This window comes from Saccopteryx leptura, chromosome X (genome assembly GCF_036850995.1).
Source record: "Saccopteryx leptura isolate mSacLep1 chromosome X, mSacLep1_pri_phased_curated, whole genome shotgun sequence".
Lineage (NCBI taxonomy): Eukaryota > Metazoa > Chordata > Mammalia > Chiroptera > Emballonuridae > Saccopteryx > Saccopteryx leptura.
The window spans coordinates 88,144,974-88,162,746 of record NC_089516.1 but is presented as its reverse complement, the minus strand read 5'-3'; the positions used below and the strand labels follow the sequence as shown (position 1 = coordinate 88,162,746).

At 37.6% G+C, this 17,773-nt stretch overlaps 2 pseudogenes; one reads left to right on the top strand and one right to left on the bottom strand.

Annotated features, from left to right (window-relative positions):
• Nucleotides 1–5,470: 5,470 nt before the first annotated feature.
• Nucleotides 5,471–5,991, bottom strand: LOC136386404 (nascent polypeptide-associated complex subunit alpha pseudogene; annotated as a pseudogene).
• Nucleotides 5,992–10,392: 4,401 nt separating this feature from the next.
• LOC136385794 (peroxiredoxin-1 pseudogene) lies at nucleotides 10,393–10,979 on the top strand (annotated as a pseudogene).
• The last annotated feature ends 6,794 nt before the right edge of the window (nucleotides 10,980–17,773 follow it).

Genomic DNA, 17,773 nt, shown 5'->3' with positions numbered 1-17,773 from the left:
TACGGTTATATCTTCCTGTTGAATTGCTCCCTTTTTCATTATGTAGTGACCTTCTTTATCTCTAACTATAGTCTTTGTTTTAAATTCCATTTTGTCTGATAAGAAGTATTGCTACCCCAGCTTTTTTTTCATTTCTATTTGCGTGAAAATTTTTTTTCCATCCTTTTACCTTCAGTCTATGTGCATCTTTTGTTTTAAGGCATTTCTCTTGTATACAGCATATGTATGGGTCCTGTTTTCTTATCCACGCAGCTACTCTATGTCTTTTGATCGAACCATTTAATCCATTTACATTTAAGGTTATTAGTGATATGTAATTGTTTATTGCCATTTTATTCTTTAAAACTCTATTCTTCTTTTGCTATATTATTTTCTCCTTTTGTCTGTTTTCAACAGGCCCCTTAGCAATTCTTGCAGCCTTGGCTTAGTTGTAGTGAATTCCTTGAATTTTTTTGTTTTCTTTTTGTGTGTGTCTGGGAAGCTTTTTATTTCTCCTTCAATTTTAAATGATAGCCTTGCTGGATAAAGGAGTCTTGGTTGTAGGATCTTGTTCTGCATTACTTTGAATATTTCTTGCCATTCCCTTCTAGCCTCAAGTGTTTCTGTTGAGAAGTTGGAAGTCATCCTTATGGGTCTGCTTTGTAGGTAGTAGTCTTTTTTTCTCTAGCAGCTTTTAATATTTTTTCTTTATCACTTAGCTTTTGTATTTTAATTATGATGTGTCTTGGTGTTGATTTCTTTGGGTTTCTCTTTAATGGAGTTTTCTGTGTTTCTTTAACTTATGACATGTTTTCCTGCCTTAATTGAGGGAAGTTTTCAGCTATGATATGCTTGAACAAAGTCTCTATCCCTTGTTCTGTCTCTTGTTCAGGAACCACTATGATGCAGATGTTATTTCTCTTCATGTTGTCACAGAGTTCTCTTAGATTTTCCTCATACATTTTGAGTCTCTTTTCCTTTTTCTGCTCTGATTCCGTGCCTTTATTCATCTTGTCCTCTAACTTGCTGATTCGATTCTCAGCTTTTTCCATCCTGCTTTTAATTCTTTCCATTGTTTTCTTCATTTCTGATAATATATTTGTCATTTCTGACTGATTCTTTTTTATTATTTCAATGTCCTTTTTTATATTTGCTATTTCTTTATTTAGGTGTTTGTAATGACCATCTATTGTTGTTCTAATATCTTTGAGCATCCTAACAATTGTTATTTTAAACTCTGTATCTGGTAATTTGGTTATATCTGATTCATTCAGGTCCTTTTCTGGGGATTTCTCTTGATTCATTTGTGTTGCATTTTTCTGCTTTCTTATTTTCTCTGTGTAAAGGAAGGTTTTGGCCATTGGTGTCCACTGGGTATGGCTTCTGTTCCCTAGGTATGGTCTGTCTGCAGGCCCGGCACCTCCTCTGCTGTTGCTGCCTAGGGTGTTTGGGTATGGGCGTTGCTGGTTTCTGCTGATTTGGGCTGTTGCTGTGGTTTTTGCCTCTCCTTCACAGGAGTGGCTGTGATCACGTGCTCAGGTGTACAAGCCTTGGAGGCCTTGGCCTTTGCCCTGCCCCCATGGGTGGCATTATCTTCGGCCCTGAGGGCAGTGGCGAGCACCTTTGCTTAAATGCGGGTCTCCGCCTGTTTTCAGGCTTCTGCCTCGCCCTTGCAGGAGGAGCCCGCTTGTGGGATGGCTGCAAGCCTTGGCTCCACAGGCCAGGTGGGACTGTGTGCCCAAGCTCAGTAGCAGACTCTGCCTGTTCTGGGTTTTTGGCTCCACCCCCGGGGGAGAAGCCGTCTCCCAAGTCAAGCCAAAAGCCTTGGTTTCATGAGTGGGGTAAGGCTGTGCTCCTTCTCCCTTGCTCAAGGGCTGGTCTCCACCCCTTCTGTAGTTCCCGCCCTTTTCCCCCCAGGCTGGATTACAGGCGGCTCGCAGCTGGGCTTAACCGCTTATGCACACCCCTTCCTCCCCAGCCTGTCAAGACTGAGCTCACACCTGGGCCCAGTAGTGGCCAGCTGGCTTCCGCCCTTGCCAACAGAACTGCACTTCTGCATCCTGCCGCCGTCCACCCTCCGGTGAGCCCTCAGCCATGTTGGGTGCAAGCGCTGCAGCTCAGACCCGAACACTCACTACTATAGTCCCAAAAGCTCCCTCCTTCTAAGTGACTCTGCTCTGAGTGCCATGGGAGAGCTTGTTTGGCTGGTGTCCTGCTTCCCTTTGCTGGAATTGCTGTTTCCAGGGAAAATATTCACTTCAGATTTGGGAAGTGACTGGTCCCAGGGGTTAGGGTAGCTGTCTCCCAAAATGTTTCTCCCTGTGCCTCCTAGATTACACTCTCTTCCTGCTACTGGCTCCTCTCCTCTCTCCCCATCCCCACGAGCCCCAGGTGAGTGGTTGTGAGAGAGGTTTTCTGCGTGGTCCCTTTAAAAAGAATCCTGTGTCTGAGAAATCAGTCTTTCTCACAAACAGTATCCTGACTTGTTTCCAGCTAAATACTGTTCATATGCCTCTTCTAGGCTGTGGGGCTGCAGGCTGGGGCTTTGTTCCTGGGATTCAAGACCCTCCCCTCTCTGCTAAACTCACTTTCTGCCTTGCAAGTCTCCCCTGGCTGCCGTTTGCTCTGGGGAGTTGGGCAGCCCTATCCACATTTCCACTTTTCCTACCAATCTCGGTGTGGCTTCTTCAGTGTTTCTTGGTTTAAAAGTCGTCTTAGTTTAGTCCAAAGTTGGTTTTTCCAGATGATAGTTCTTAAAATTAGTTTGTAATCCACTTTGGTTCTGGGAGGTGGATTTTGGTATGTCCGCCTATTCCAGCGCCATCTTGTCTTCATCACAGAATTTATTTTGGATGCTATATTAATGTAATTATTAAGTTGATAGAACCCCTTCATTTCAATAAATAATGCAAATCTGAAGTATGAAAGTAGAATTTCTTATAATACTTTTATTTTTGATTTTTAAAATATTTAAACATAGATGAAGACCTTTCTTAAATACATAATTAATGCCAAACAATATCATTATTCTATCATTTCTTCTATCTGGTATACTATTTCTTAAGGGAATATTAACTTTTATATTACTATGATATCTCAAAACCTGGTAGACAAATTCTGGAGATAATACCACAGGAAGCATATACATAATTTCACTAATTATCTGCCAATCATATTTAATGATTTTTGTTATCCATATTTTAACTTTCAACTTTCATCAGACACTATAAATAAAACGAGTAAAAATTATATTTTATTCTTAAAATCTGTATGTTTAATGTTAATTTTTATTTGTGTCAAACCAGCAGTCCATAAATAATATTAAATTATCAGTCTAGATTGAGCAATGCAGTTATTGAAGTGTAAGTTTCACATGGATTCTTTGTATTTTAATGTACTCTAGTCAACATGCCAACAGAGTCCAAATAACTGAATTCATTGATAAATAAATGAATTGATGTGATAAAGAAACAATATTGGTTAATGTCTTCATTAAAACATTATAATTGAAAATTTAAATACTCATTCTTATACTTAACTATCAATTCTAAAGGATAAGAGTTGACTTAAAATGTTTTTCCTGGAATGACCATTCTGCTTCCCTGTTTTTACTGTCCTGTAATCTTTAGCTTTGGATTCATTTACTACCAACTTGTAACTTTATTTTAGACATTCTGACTAATGCAGCCCCTCTGAGGTACATATAAGGACTCTTGTTTACACATCTCATTGTTTGAGCATTTATTCATCCATCCAACTAGCAGTTATTGAGTCCCTCCAGTGTGCTACACACTGAAGACTTAGCAGTGAACCAAAGAGGGCATTATCTGTGCTTTCATGGAGTTTTGTCACCAGATTCATGTTTCCCTTTTATCACACTCCCAATAACTGTATCTGTGCTCTGCCTCTCCAGGTTATGTCTGTCTGTCTGTCTATCTATCTATCTATCTGCATGTTTATAAATAAGTGTATGTATGTTAGCAAGTTTATTAATCTCAATTCTTTTTTTTCTTTGTTAACCCTTTTTCACAAGTCATGCTCTATAGAAGTATATGTGGACATAAGTAAAAATTAATATCAATTCTTCTTATTATTTAAATTTTACTTATTTTTAGAGAGAAAAGAGAGAGAGAGAGAGAGAAAAGCAGTGTGGGAGAAGCAGGAAGTATCAACCTGTAGTTGTTGCTTCTTGTATGTGCCTTGACCAGAGAAGAATGGAATTTGAACCGGCAACCTCAGCCTTCCAGGTCAGCATTTTCTCCACTGTGCCACCACAGGTCAGGCTAATCTCAGTTCTTGATTCCAGTCATTTATCTGAGCTTTTAAAAAATGTTCTATGTGCACAGGCATATCAGATGCATATGATAATTTCATTTCTTTCTTTCCAAACATGATTGTTTTTATTTATTATTCTTGCTTTAAAACAATAGGTGGCCTGACTAGGGTGGCACAGTGGATAGAGCATTGGACTGGGACACAGAGGACCCAGGATCAAATCGCTGAGGTCTCCGGCTTGAGCGCAGGCTCACCAGCTTGAACAAGGGATTGCTGGCTTGAGCATGGGATAATAAACATGATTGCATGGTCGCTGGCTTGAGCCCAAATATCACTAACTTGAAGCCCAAGGTTGCTGGCTTGAAGCCCAAGGTTGCTAGCTTGAAGAAGGGGTCACAGGCTCAGCTGGTACCCCCTCATCAAGGCACATAAAGAAAGCAATCAATGAACAACTAAGGTGCCACAATGAAGAACTGATGCTTCTCATCTCTTTCCCTTCCTACCTGCCTGTCCCTATCTGTCCCTCTCTCTGTCTCTCTCTGTGTCCTTGTCTCACTAAAAAAATAAAATAGGCGGTACTTCCACAACAAAACTAGATGAAAGTGGAGGTAATGGGCAACTGTGTTCAATTCTGTCAGTGTAAGATCTTTTGTCATTTCACCATTTGGTGTGTTGTTGGCTGTAGGCTCATTTGTAGATATATCTTAATATTAAATAAAGAAAATTTCTTTTTAGTTTAAACATTTTTTTATAAATACATGCTGTATTTTATCAAATTTATTTTCTACATTTGTTTTTTTCTATTTCTTTCTGCTAATGTGATAAAATATAGTGATTTTCAATTGTTAAACCAACTTTCTATTCTGGAAATAAACTGAAATTAGCTTTATTGTATTACCCTTTTTATATTTGTTTTGTTTTGCTAATATTTTATTTATAATTTCTGCATTTATCTTAATTTATTCCAATAATGTTTGGTAGATTTAACTATTAAAACCATCTTGGCCTGGTGTTTTTTTTTTCCAAAGGGTTTTGCTTACCAATTTAATGTTTTTAGTAGTTATAGAACTAATCACAATTTGTTTTTCTCTTATCCTATCATTTGCATCCCACATGAAGCCATACCTTTATTAATAATAGATATAGTACAAATTTCAAACCAAACTGCAATAACTCTTCTGAAACAACTCCCAAAAAGGTCCTCATTTTTAGATGGTTACATTGTTAATTCCATAATAGCACTTAATATATTATTATTGTTGTTCTTCAGGGCTCATTCTGCCTTTGCTCTTGACACACTTGCTTGTGACATGACCAATTCAATGTCCTTAACTTCCACACCTGTTTCATCAACATCTTTCTCTTTACCCTCCTTTTGTACGGTTGAAGTCTGTGTGTTTTCTTGAATGTTTGAGACAGCTTCACCTTGACTTTGTATTTCTCAGCAGCTGCTAGCTGTGCTCGCTGAGATAAATCCTCGATCTTAGCTTCCTTCCAAACTGTGTAGATATCTGAAGCTTGGCTTTTGTAGACATCTGGCTTTGTGATAACAAAGAAGATATTCTTAGATTTCTATATAGTGACCTGAGTAAATTCTGTAACCTGTGGAAGACCAGGTTTGGACATAGTCTTCCCCACTTTCTTTTCATTCCAGCTCTGTTTTGCTTTACTGCCCGGGTCTTCATTGATTTCAGCTGCTGCTGCCAGGGAAATGTGGAACAGCGATGGTGGCAGGAATTTTTAAGCTATTTTTATTAGACATTTTTTCATTGTTCATATTTCTAATAGTATGGCATAGTAGTACATGATAATTCCTGGGACACAGCTCATGTTTTTATTTATTTATTTATTTTTGTAGTAATATTTTCTCTTTTAATCAGATATTTGTTTTTTGTGCCTTTACACTTTTTTTTCATTGTTTTAGCTATAGGTGTATTGATATTTCAAAGAACTCATTTTGGCTAAGTTGATCCTCTGTTTTTATTGTATCTTTTAATGTCTTTTGTTTCTTTGTGTGCTTACTTTGCTGTCTTCCTCTAACATTTTTAGATGTTTGCTAGCTCACTGATGTTTTAGCCTTTCTTCTTAATTTAAACAATGTAAAAAAAAGTTAACATGATGTAACACCTGTGGCCAAGGCCAGACAAGTTCACATTGGATTTGGGCAGACAGTAGAGAAACTGTGGAGCTAGAAAGCATTGAGCCATCCCTGTTAGTCTCGCAATGCTGAGTAAGTGAAGAGGCAGGGGAAAACCTTTTCTCACAGAAGCAGGCAAACAAACAGCAAAAACCCCCCAAAAAAACCCTTGCAGTTGTGGGCAAGCAATCCGCAATACAGTGTCCACCCTGAAAGCAAGCACCCCTAGCCTTACACAGACTATATACACATGGCACTGCCACGTGCTCATGCACTAATCAGGCAAAACGCAAGCAAGCAAGCCGAACACAGATGTTTTCCCAGCACATGATTCACCTAAGACTGCTGTCCTTAAAAAAATTTTTGCTTGCTAGATTGGTCATTGCTGACACCAGAGAATTTGACTTGTACTGTACACCATATCCTACACCAATGTAAAACTTATTTTACATAGAGGGGTTTACTACACCTGCAATATTTGAACATGCTTTAATGCACATGGATGCCAAATTTTAATATTATACACCTAAAACTTATAACTGTATCAACCAATGTTACCTCAAAAAATTTTCCATATTTTAAAACTAAACCAAAATCTTTTAATTTAAAACAAAACAATGTACTTCATGCCTGACCAGGCTGTGGCGTAGTGGATAGAGCATTGAACTGGGATGTTGAGGACCTAGGTTCCAGACTCTGAGGTCGCCAGCTTGAACACGGGCTCATCTGGTTTGAGCAAGGTTCATCAGTTTGAGCCCAAAGTCGCTGTCTTGAGCAAAGGGTCACTCGCTCTGCTGTAGCTCCCTAGTCAAGGCACATAGGAGAAAGCAACAATGAACAACTAAGGAGCCACAACAAAGAATTGATGCTTCTCATCTCTCTCCCTTCCTATCTGTCCTTGTCTGTCCCTATCTCTGACTCTCCCTGTCTCTGCCACACAAAAAAACAAAAAAACAAAACAAAAACCAACCAAACAAAAAAATAATGTGTTTCATGTTGAACATTTGCTTTTCTTCTGGGAGTGTGGAATTTGGTATGAATGTCAACACGACTGAACTTTCTTTAAAAATCTTGAATCCACAAATAAAATCATACTCAGCAGTGAAAAGCTGAAAGTGTTTTCTTCAAGATCAGGAACAAAAGAAGAATGCCCAGCCTCACCACTTTTATTTAACATAATACCAGAGGTCCTAGCCAGGCCAATTAGAGGGAAAAAAAGACATTAAAATTGGAAAAGAAGTGAGTATGTCTCTATTTGCACAAGACATAATATTATATATAGGAATATCAAATAATCTATTAAAATACTGAGAAATCATTTTTAAAATTCAGTGGAGTTGCAGAATAAAAAAATTAATATGTAAAAATCATTGGCATTTTTATACACAAGCAACTAATTATCAGAAAGAGAAATTAAGAAAACAATTCCATTTATAATTGCACCAAAAAGAATAAAATACCTAGGAATAAGTTTAACGGAGGAGAAAGACCTATACTTTGAAAACAGTAAGACACTAAAGAAGAAATGGAAAAAGATACAAATAAATAGAGGATATACTGTGCTCATGGATTGAAAGATTAATATAATTAAAATGTCTATACTAACAAAACCAATCGACAACAAACTTATGGTTGCCAGAAGGAAGGAAGGTGACGGATAAGAGAAAAAGATGAAAGGGAATAAGAGGTTCAAACTTCCATTTATAAAATACAATAAGCCACATGGATAGAGTGTAACACAGGAAATATAGTCTATAAAAAATGTAATACTTTTACACTATGACTGATGCTTGTTAGACTGTTGTGGTGATCACATTATAAAGTATATGCTGGTTTGTTATGTTGTATACCTGAAACTAATATAACATATGCCAATTATATTTTAATATTTTTAAAAAATATAAAATGTATCAATAATATTTTTTTCTCAAGCACTTTTATGAAATAATATTTAGACATACTGGGTTAAATATATTATTAAATATTTGTAAAATTAAAATAAAATGTCAGTTTGTATTTATCTCCTATTTGGAATGTAAACAGTTTATAAATAATTCGCTTTATTTTAGAATGTGTCTGACATTTGACTATGGGCTTTAATTGGAAATGGATAAAGAGAGGTCTGGATTTCTGGGTCATTGTCTAGGTCAGGCACATAGCTTTCTTAGTATTGTAAAGTAACGTTTCACCAGGTTTACATAGAGACACCAAGTCCAAATAAATTTTTAAGGAGTTTTATTAAAAAAAGGAAATTCATTAATATGCCGGCCACATATGACTAACATGGGGCAAAGCTGACCCAAATCATGCCTTCCTTTAATATAGCCCTGAGTCAGGTTATATACCTTTGATCACACAGGTTGGTGGGAAAAGGAGGGGTGGCAATGACATAATCATTATTAAGCTGATAACATTTGTCTATAGAATATATAAAAACATTTCTACATATTAAAACTTATAAGGTAACACAATAGCAAAAAAATATTGTTTTTCATATTAAAGGACATTTCCAAATCTTTCAGTGTTTATCTACTATTCCTTTGTTTAGAGGTATACATTAACTATACGCCTTCAAAAGAGGGAGTGGGAGCCTACATGGCGCCAGGGGATAAGCGTTTGTGAACGGCCCATTAAAGAAAGAAAGAAAGAAAGGGAAAGAAAAAGGGCTTGCTTGATCTTTCTTCCCTTCCCCTGCACCTGGCTAGGTGTTTATCCTTTTCCTCACAGCTGCAGAGAAAGGGAGGGAATCCAAGTTCCTTCTCCACTTCCTCTCAAAACCCAGCACAAAATCTCTTTATTTACAACACAACACTGTCATCCATCCTGAGCTATTTAAATCACACACAAGTATAGAAATCATATTTACAAAATTTCTCTGTATGCTTAGCCCAAATTATAAAATGCCCTTTAAGCTTCCTAGTAAAAGGGGGTTTCCTACACAGTATGTCTCTGCAAGCCAGGAAATTTTCACATTTCTCTCCCCTCACTCCATACAGAAAGGAGAGGACAAGAAACCTGACTTTTTCTCTTTCAATTGATATTAATATCAATTTTTCTATTCTTTGGTACCATACCACATTAGACTGACCACCTTTTTTTGTAATTACTTCAACTATAATTTTATATTTATAAAATTGAAATTATTTATGAAATTTATTTTCTTTAGTTCCTTTTATTTTTCCTTATAAACACTTTTTTTTCTTTTGAGAAAAAGTGATATTGCAAGTCCATTCATTCATGTGTTCATTCATGAGGCTCACTATCCTCATCATGGGGAATAAAGACTGAGCAGAAAGCAATTGCAGGGTGCTTGCAGTCTTCCTTAGTTTGGGTGTAGAATTTATAGTTCAAGGACTGCCATGGATTCCAATATTTGAGATGAAGTAGTGCCTTCCAGAGAAATAAATTTGAAATTCTGCTTGCAGTGTTTTCGTAAAGGTGTTTGCTAACTCCAAAGCTGCCTGTACAGAGAGCAGAATTTTCATAAACCATGTTTAAAGCAGTAGCTGGTACCATAACATCCTGAACAAATGTTTCTCACCTTGATCTAGTTGTTAAGATCTTACAGTGCTGAAAAGAAGGGTATTTTGATTCAGGACTATCAAAGTTGAAGGTCCAAGATAAATATTTAAGGTTTTCAGGTGAGATCACAAAAAGGATAGAAATGCTAAGTGTAAGAGAACCAGGGGGGAAAAACGACTTAACAGAGCCTAAATCTCTTCCCCACTGGATCATTAAGAAAAAAAAATGAACAAATAGTTGAACAAGTACCTCAAAAAAGAGTGCACACATAAGGCCAATACAAATAGGAAAAGGTGCTCAATGATCTTACACATCAAGAAAACTCAAATTGGAATTACAATGAGATACCATTATATACTTTAAAAAGTGCTAAAATGGATAGGCTATAAAGGCAGTGTCACATACTGTTGTGTGCATTCTTCCAAAGTCTTCTTCCAAACCGGTCTTGGTACTTCTGTCTCAGAGCTGCTGAAAGCAAGATGTCTTCAAGAAATGCTAAAATTGGGCACCCTGTCCTCAGTTTCAAAGCCACAGCTGTTATGCCAGATGGCTAGATCAAAGCTATCAACCTATCTGACTCCAGAGGAAAATACGGGGTGTTCTTCTTTCGCCCCTTGATTTTACCTTTGTGTGTCCCACAGAGACCACTGCTTTCAGTGATAGGGCAGAAGAATGTAAGAAACTCAGCTGCCAAGTGCTAGGTGCTTTTGTGGATACTGACTTCTGTCACCTGACATGAATCAGCACACCCAAGAAACAAGGAGGACTGGGACCGACATTCTCTTGTTGTCAGACCGCAAGCATACCATTTCTCAGGACCATGGGGTCTTAAAGGCTGATGAATGTATCTTATTCAGAGGCTTCTTTATCATTGATGATAACGATATCCTTCACCAGATCACCGTAAATTAGCTTCTTGTTGGCCATTCTGTCAATAAGACTGTGACTAGTTCAGTTTTTCCAGTTCACTGACAACCATGGGGAAGTTATGCCCAGCTGGCTGGGACCCTGGCAGTGATACCATCAGGTCCAGAAGAGCAGAGAGTATTTCTCTAAGCAGAAGTGAGCACTGGCCATTATAAGGTTGTGCAGCAATGTACAGCCATGAGAACAAAACTTGTCTTTTACTATTGTCATGTTTAAAACACAAGACCTTAAACTTAGCCCAGATGTAGTATGGAGCAGGACAGGCCTTTCCTATGGGGTTTGGCATGGAGACAGCCTTTCTGCTTCTGGTAGAAATGGTCTGAACTTATTGAGCAGGCCAACTGATGTGTACAGTAGTGGCGCATTACTTTGACTTTTTGTAGTTTCTATTAAACTTTTTTTTTTTTTTTGTGACAGAGAGAGAACCAAAGAGAGGGACAGACAGACAGGAAGGGAGAGAGATGAGAAGCATTAATTTTTTGTTGCAGCGCCTTAGTTGTTCATTGATTGCTTTCTCATTAGCCCCCCTTGACCGGGGGCTACAGCAGACTGAGTGACCCCTTGCTCAAGCCAGTGACCTTGGGCTCAAGCTGGTGAGCATTGCTCAAGTCAGATGAGTCCACACTCAAGCCAGCAACCTCGGAGTTTTGAACCTGGGTCCTGCGCATCCCAGTCTGATGTTCTATCCACTGCACCACTGCCTAGTCAGGCTCTATTAAACTTGAACTGAGAAAAATTAAATTAAAAGAAGTAGAAAGTGATAAAATAAATGTGATAGACATTGACAAGGATGAGCAAGCACATGGATTACTTGACATTCACATGAATTTCTGTTTAGATTATATATTGGTACAACTACTTTGGGAAATTCTTTTATTGCATTTACTAAAGTTTAATTTAACCCTATCACATGAACCTTAATTTCACTTATCGGTATACACTCAAAAGAATGGTGTTCATATATTCATATACTCATCAAAAGATATGAACAAAAATATTCATAGTGGCAATAGTTATAATAGCCCTAAAATGTAAATAATCCAAATGTTCATAAACAGTAGAATAATAAATAGGTAAATAAATTAGTACATTCATGCAATGAAATATTATGAACCATTGGGATTGAAGAAGCTATCCCTATTGACAACTTGGATAAATCTCTATGCAATCTCATTGTAGAGTAAAACAAGCCAGACATAAAAGAGTACATCTTACATGACTCCATATATATTAATTCAAAAATAAGAAAATCTAGAAATTGATAAAAATCAAGATAACGATTACTTTGTGGCAGGTTTTGGCTAGGAGAGAGCAATTAAGAGGTATCTGAAACCCTGGCCGGTTGGCTCAGTGGTGGAGCGTCAGCCTGGCGTGCAGGAGTCCTGGGTTCGATTCCAGGCCAGGGCACACAGGAGAAGCGCCCATCTGCTTCTCCACCCCTCCCCCTCTCCTTCCTCTCTGTCTCTCTCTTCCCCTCCTGCAGCCGAGGCTCCATTGGAGCAAAAGATGGCCCGGGTGCTGGGGATGGCCCCATGGCCTCTGCCTCAGGCACTAGAGTGTCTCTGGAGGCAACAGAGCAACGCCCCGGATGGGCAGAGCATCGCCCCCTGGTGGTCATGCCGGGTGGATCCTGGTCGGGCGCATGCGGGAGTCTGTCTGACTACCTCCCCGTTTCCAGCTTCAGAAAAATACAAAAAAGAAAAAAAAAGTGGTATCTGAATGTTACTAACTCTCTCTTCAAATTTGAGAAGTTCTCAGCCAGAATTTTAAAAATAAACTTCTGATCCTCCCTCTTCTTCTGGAATCACAATAATGCATAAACTGTTTCTTTTAATGGTATTATATAATCCATGTAGGTTTTCTTCACTTCTTTCATTTTTTTCCCCTTATGCTCCTCAGAGTGTTTGATATCAAAAGACCTGTTTTTGAAATCACTAACTCTGTCCTCTGCTTTGGTCCAGTCTGACGTTGAACCCCACTATTGAATTCTGCAGTTTGTTTATCATAGTCTTCAACTGTAGAATTTCTGTATATATTTTTCTTAATGGTTTGTATTTTCTTATTGGGCTTCTCACTTTGTTTATGCAGTCTTTCTTTGATTTTATTTAGTTGTCTATATTGAAATGTAGTTTATTGAATTTCCTTAAGAGGATTATTCTTTGTGACACAGTTCATATGTCTTTTTTTCTTTAAGGTCAGTCACTGGAACTTTATTAGTTTCTTTTGATAGTGTTGTGTTACATTATTATTCATAACCTTTTTAGCCTTTCATTGGTGTGAACACACTCACCCCTTTTAGTATGTAAATACTGGTTTAAGCAGGAAAAGCTTTTCACCAGTCAACCTGTCCAGGGATTCTGAGTAAGCAATATGGTAGTGTCCCTAGGAGGAGTTTCTACTGGGGATTTTGGGCAGCTTGTGTTAGGATCGGTAGACCAAAAGCCTCGTATCATGGTTTTATAGATTACCCCTGGGTTTACAGGTGACCCTTGGAGCCGGGATTTGTGACCATTGATTTGGATCTTGAAGCCACAAGTGCTGCCGTGAAATCCAGCCATGTGAACTGTGCAGGGCTGAATGTGCCATTAGCCTGTGTCTTCTGGAGCCTGGTGGGAGCCTGGGTCATAGAAGTCATGTAGGACATTGGTAGCTGGTCAGTGCTGTGGTGACCTGGGAGATTGGTTTCATAGGTTTGTGTCTGGAGCCTAGTACCAAAAACATTGCCCGAGACCACTAGAACCAGCAGGTGGCAGAAAGATGCAGGGTCCTAGGTCCTCGTGAGCTTGCCATAACCTGGTGTCACAAGAGGCACCTGGGGTTCCCCACATCAGCAGGCACCGGGTGAGACAGGAGACAGAGTTCCTAGGCACTCATAGGGAGCCCTGCTATGGAAGTCACCTGGAGCTATGAGAGATACCTAAGGCTACTGGAGTAGACAGGCACCAGAGTGAGTAAGTTTCTTGACTCACAAGCATTGCCTGGAGTCACAGGAGCTTCAGGGCTCTGGGGTGAGATGAAGGCCTGGGTACCTGGGAGCATACAAGGAGCCCTTCTGTGAGAGCTGCCTGGGGTCACGTGAGCTACCTGAGTCACTGGAGTAGTCAGGCTCTGGGGTGAGCCAGGGCCTGGGTTCATAGGAACTCACTGGGAACTTGGTGCCAAAAATGCCTCTTGGGGCAGAAGATTCTGCCTGGGGCCACTGAAGTTGGTAATTGCTGAGGAGAATTTGGCCTGGGCTTGAGGGAGGAGTAACAGGGGTTATGTGAACCTACATTTTTTTTGCTATCTTCAATGTATCTTTTTTTGTTTCTATGCTTCCTCTATGTGCTGTAACCCCTCACCTTTAATCCTGGCTTTTAAGAAAACTTTTCATGTGCAAACAGTTGTCCAAATTGATGGTGGGAGGGCACAGTAGAAATTTTTATGCCACCATTTTGCTGACATTATACTCTGGATTCTCTAAATTCTTCTGAGAAGTGAAATGAAGTGACCTATTTCTAATGAATTGGATCAATTAATGAATTTTCATATTTTTTTTCTGTTTCATTTATTTATTACTATGCCATTGGTATTGGTCTGCTAATAGCTACATTATAAGAAACTTTAACATCTGATAAGTAAAGCACTTCTATTTCTCTTTTCCAAGATCATGCTTTTGATATAAATGTTTAAATACCTTTATTGAAATCTCAAATTTAATCCCTAGATTGCAATAGTATTACTATAGAAATCACTTTAATTTAGATATTGATTTGGAAATGATATGTATGTTATGTTAAATTTTCCTTCCAGGAAACTGATACAGATTTCATTTTATGTTCTCCAATTTATACTGTCTTTGTAATTTTGTTAAATTAATCTTAGATATTTTAAAGATTTATTACAAATGTGAACATAATTGTTATGATTATATTTCTCATCATTGTAAGGAAAATCTATTTTTGTACATTTAACATTAATTAAACTATCCTACCAACTTCTCGTGATTTCTAATAAAGGCTTTGTTTTTTGTTGAGCAAAAGATCAATTTATAAGTAACTGAGGTAAATATTATGATTTTGGATGTGTCAGTTTCTCCTTACAGTTTTATCAATTTTTGTTTTATAAATTTTGGGGGCTATTTTGTTTTGTTTAAAATGTTATATATTTCTGGACCTGGCCAGGTAGTTCAGTAGGTTAGAGTATCATCATCATACACCAAATTTGTAAGTTAGATCCCTGGTAAGGGAACATAGAAGAATCAACCAAAGAGTGCATAAATAAATGGAACAACAAATCAATGTTTCTCTCTCTCTGTAATAGGGTGTCAAGAAACTGTAAAACTGTTGATACTGGTATTTCAAGAAGAATAGCCAGGTCCCCCCTTACCCCTCCCTTCTGAGGAGAAAAAAACCCAAGAGAAAGAGATTAAAGGCGCAAAAGTTAGTTAGTAGTTAATCATAATTTAACTATAGTTCTCTGGAAAGACTGAGGCCACTACTTGCTAGATAGAGCAAAGAAGGTAGAACTTATCTTCCCCTTTCTTAAGAGCCTTTAGGAGACAATGTTTACATAACTTAATTAAAAACTCCTTTAACTCTTCCTCCCCTCCTGGAGTCATAAGAGTGACATATACCTTTAGACAAAGGGATCAAAAACCCACTCTCCTTGCTTGAAAAACCTGCATTCTGTAACATTTTATATACTTTCTAATAATCATCTCTTTTGAAATTCTTTATATGTATAGAACTTGTAAACTAAACAAGTCCCAACACTTTTAGCAAAGGTAATTTCATTTAGCTTCTCTCCTTATCCTAAGTATTTCATTTCCCATTGTTGTGGCAACAAGGATAAGTGTAAACCCTGGAAGATTTGGGAATGTCTTTGATAGTAAAACGACATTTATCACGACTGTGTCAGGTATATAAAACATTTATCACTACTGTGTTATCTTGTAGTCTTGATACATAGGAATGTTTTTCCTTTTAATAGATCCTATAGATAAATGTTGTAAGCTTATCAGTAAATAACTTTTGTATTATGCTCCCCCTCCTTTTCCCCCCAACCAGTATGTGATCATGTCTACATAACCAACCTAAGAGCTATGATCTAGGCTGCACAATTTTGGTTAGTTATACCCCATGTCAATCATATGTAGCCAGCTTATTAATAAATCTCCTCCTAAAATTTCTTCTGTATCCTGTCTTGGTGCCTCTATGTAACCCGCAGATTAAAGTAAAGTACTTTATAACATCTCTCTCTCTTGCTCTCTTTCTCTTTAAAATCAATCAATAAATAAATTAAAAATTAAATAATACATACTCCCTTTTTTATAGCTAAAAAGTGAGAGGAAGAGACAGACACACAGACAGGAAAGGAGAGAGATGAGAAGCTTCAACTCATAGTTTAATGTGTCACTTTAGTTGTTCATTGATTGTTTTTTTTATATGTATTATACTTTGACTGGGGGCTCCAGCTGAGCCAGTGACCCCTTGGTCAAGCCACTGACCCTGTGCTTAAGCTGTTGAACCCGTACTTAAGCCAGCAACCTCGAGATTTCAAACCTGGATCCTTAGTGTCCCAATCATATGCTGTATTCACTGCACCACCATCTGATCAGGCACATATTACTGGTAAAAGAAACTTATTATGTGGGTACTATTGCTATTTTTAGAATTTATTTCCTCATAAAGTTATTTTGTTTTTTATCAGTATAACGATCTAACCTTTCTGTTGTTTGGTATTTGTGTGAAAACATCTTTTTCTATCCTTTTTCTATTTTATTCTTTCTAAGAACCTATCTTTTAAGTTTTTCTCTGCTAGATAAAAAATTGTCAGTTTGGATAAAACAAAAAGTTTATTCCAACAATTTATTATTTAATTTGTGATAATTGTCTAATTAGAAATGTACCTGTTTCCCCAGTTTTACTTTTTAATTTATATTTGTCCTACTTTTAATTTTACTCTCTCTTTATATCCTTTCTTGCTTATTTAAGATTGTCCTTTCTTTTTTTTATTTTTACTACTTTTTCTTTTCATTAAATTTAGACACTTATGCACACTATTTTTCTTTCTTTAGTGGTTGCCCTTGAAATGTTTATAACATTATAATTTAAGAATGTCCAAATTTACAGCCTGGCCAGGCAGTGGTGCAGTGGATGGACCGTTGGACTGGGACATGGAAGACCCAGGTTTGAAGCCCCGAGGTTGCTGGCGTGTGCGCCAGCTCATCTGGTTTGGGCAGGGCTCACCAGCTTGAGCCCAAGGTTGCTGACTTGATTTGAGCAAGGGATTACTCGGTCTGCTGTAGCCCCCCAGTCAAGGCACATATGAGAAAGCAATCAATGAGAAACTAGGGTGCCGCAACAAAGAGTTGTTGCTTCTTATCTCTCTCTGTTCTGGTCTGCCTGTCTCTCTCTGTTCCTCTGTCTCTCTCTGTCTCTGTAACAAAAAAAAAGAATGTCCAAATTTACATAATTTTCAAATACCTTAACTACTGAACATGAGCATTATTTGGTTACTCTTTCTTCAAATTCTTTTAATTCAAATAATTTCTTCCAAACTATTATTACTGTCTAGAATTTTAGACCTACTTTTCCTTAATCCAACTAATGAGACGTTATTGTGATTTTTGTCATCCTCTCCATTCTCTTCATCATTATCATTGTTAACAATGTTTGTATGGATTTATACTCATATGCATTTTACTCACTCTATATCACTTTTGGAATCTCAGACCATTCTTCTGAAATTGCTTTTCTTTTTTTCTTTCTTTTCTGATGTACTTTTGTTTAAGTCTCTTAGTGGGAATTTTTCATCATTATTGTTTGTCTACAATTGTATTTAGTAGATCCTCATTCTTGGAAGAGAGTATTTCTGTGCATACAATTCTAATTTAAAAGTTACATTGTTTCAACTCTTTTGAAGCTTTTATTGAACTATTTTATTACATTT